The sequence below is a fragment of the Sciurus carolinensis genome, chromosome 2, assembly GCF_902686445.1.
Source record: "Sciurus carolinensis chromosome 2, mSciCar1.2, whole genome shotgun sequence".
NCBI lineage: Eukaryota > Metazoa > Chordata > Mammalia > Rodentia > Sciuridae > Sciurus > Sciurus carolinensis.
In genome coordinates, this window is record NC_062214.1 from 53,729,331 (window position 1) to 53,732,138 (window position 2,808).

At 45.2% G+C, this 2,808-nt stretch overlaps 1 pseudogene; it reads left to right on the forward strand.

Annotated features, from left to right (window-relative positions):
- Window positions 1–1,915, forward strand: LOC124976326 (nucleolin-like; annotated as a pseudogene).
- Window positions 1,916–2,808: the final 893 nt, after the last annotated feature.

Sequence of the window (2,808 nt, forward strand, 5' to 3'; positions counted from 1 at the left end):
ATGGCAAAGCTGGCAAAGGCTGGTAAAAATCAAGGTAACTCCAAGAAAACGACTCCTCCACCAAAGGAGGTAGAAGAAGATAGTGAAGACAAAGAAATGTCAGAAGATGAAGAAGATGACAGCAGTGGAGAAGAGGTTGTCATCCCTCAGAAGAAAAGGCAAGAAGGCTACCACAACTCCAACAAAGAAGGTGCTGGTTTCCCCAACAAAAAAGGTGGCAATTGCCACAACTGCCAAGAAAGCAGCTGTCACTCCAGGCAAAATGGCAGCAGCCACACCAGCCAAAAAGACAGTTATACCAGCCAAAGCAGTCACAGCACCTGGCAAGGAGGGAGCCACTCTGGGCAAAGCATTGGTAGCAGCCCCTGGTAAGAAGGGAGTTGTTACCCCGGCCAAGGGGGAAAAAAAGGCAAGAATGCCAAGAAGGAAGAGTGATGATGATGAGGAGGAGGACATCGAGGAAGAGGAGAAGGAGGAGGAATTTGAACCAGCAGTTATGAAAGCAGCAGCTGCTGTCCCTGCCTCAGAGGGCGAGGATGAGAATGAAGATAATGAGGAAGAGGACAAGGAGGAGGAAGATGACTCTGAAGGAGAAGCCATGGAGATTACACCATCCGAAGGAAAGAAAGATGTTACAAAAGCTGTACCAAGGAAAGCCAGGAGTGTGGCTGAGGAGGATGAAGAGGAGGAGGAGGAGGAGGAAGAGAAGAACGAAAAACCTGTCAAAGAAGCACCTGGAAAATGAAGGAAGGGGATGGCCAAACAGAAGGCAGCTCCTGAAGCCAAGAAACAGAAAGTAGAAGGCACAGAACCAACTACATCTTTTAATCTCTTCATTGGAAGCCTGAATTCTAACAAGTCTGCTCCTGAACTAAAAATTTGTATCAGTGAACTTTTTGCAAAAAATGATCTGGCTGCTGTGGATGTCAGAACTGGAAAGACTGGGAAGTTCGGCTATGTGGATTTTGAATCTGCTGAAGATTTGGAAAAAGCCTTGGAATGCACTGGTTTAAAACTTTTGGGCAATGAATTTAAACTAGAGAAATCAAAAGGAAGAAAGATGGAGATGCAATAACGCTTTTAGCTAAAAATCTCCCTTACAAAGTCACTCAGGATGAATTAACAGAAGTGTTTGAAGATGCCATGGAGATCAGATTAGTCAGCAAGGATGGGAAGAGTAAAGGAATTGCTTATATTGAATTTAAGACGAAAGCTGATGCAGAGAAAACCTTTAAGAAAAAGCAGGGAACAGAGATTGATGGGCAATCTGTTTCCCTCTACTACACTGGAGAGAAAGGTCAAAATCAAGACTATAGAGGTGGAAAGAATAGCACTTGGAGTTGTGAATCAAAAACTGTGCTTTTAAGCAACCTCTCTTACAGTGCAACAGAAGAAACTCTTCAGGAAGTATTTGAGAAGGCAACTTTTATCAAAGTACCCCAGAACCAAATGGCAAATCTAAGGGTATGCATTTATAGAATTTGCTTCATTTGAAGATGCAAAAGAACCTTTAAATTCCTGTAATAAAAGGGAAATAGAGGGCAGAGCAATCAAGCTGGAGTTGCAAGAACCCAGGGGTTGCCTAACGCAAGAAGCCAGCCATTGAAAACTGTCTATCAAAGGTCTGTCTGAATATACCACTGAAGAAACCTTAAAAGAATCATTTGACAGCTCTGTTCGTGCAAGGATAGTCACTGATTGGGAAACCAGATCCTCCAAAGGGTTTGGTTTTGTAGATTTCAACAGTGAGGAAGCTGCCAAAGCTGCCAAAGAGGTCACGAAAGATGGTGAAAATGGTGGAAACAAAGTTACCTTGGATTGGGCCAAGCCTAAAGGGGAAGGTGGCTTTGGGGATCACAGCAGGGGCATAGGAGGAGAGACCACAAGCCATCATGCAAGGTCATTGCTGTGGTGATGTCCACTTAGAGAATGACGTAACAGGGCTGGGTAGATAGCTCAGTTGGTAGAGTGCTTGCCTTGCATGCACAAGGCCCTGGGTTCAATTCCCAGCACCGCAAAAAAAAAAAAAAAAAAAAAAAAGAGAATGACGTAACAGGTCAATCAAGTTAAGTGTCTCACAGAGGAAGATACTGGACCCCAATTAGGTCCATCTACCTTGGTGCTGGTGCCTCAGACCTGGGATATAGCAGGCCAGGGAGGAGGGAAAGGTCTGGAAAGGCTGAGACAGGGTGGGGTATGTTCTCCAGAACATTGGAACAGAGGAGGTGGGGAGGGACTTACATTTCCTGGGAATGTTTCATCTCACATTGTTCATCCATGGCTGAAAGCCCTTTCCATTCTTCCAAAGCCCTATATTTGGAAAATTGAAAGCCAGGGAGAGACATTTCCCCTGTGGTATCTGCTGTCTCATTCCTTTCTTGAAGTATAAGCACAGACTGACTCAGGGAGAGGAGGTGGCATGGGGGTGTCCCCCAGGTAGGGCATGGGGAGAAATGTGTCTTAGCAAGTATTTTGATCCATGTAGAATTCATTCCGCTCTCTGGTGACCAGGGTTTTTCTGTTACTTTGGGGCATGCCTTCCCTTAACCTAAGCTCTTAATGGTTCAGAGGTGCCTGACCCACTTTTGGGGTGGCAAGACCATCCTTTCCCCCTGGGCATAGGGATTTGTTAAGAGATGGCCACATGACTTGAGCTGGGACAATCAAAGTCCTCTCTGGGACTTTGACTGGAATGATAGGCAAAGTCTTCTAAGACAGGGGACAATAAGGCCATTCATGTTAGTCCATTCGTTAGTGCTCTCTTTGCACTCATGGAGAAAACCCACTTAAGGTGAGAAAGCCGTTGTT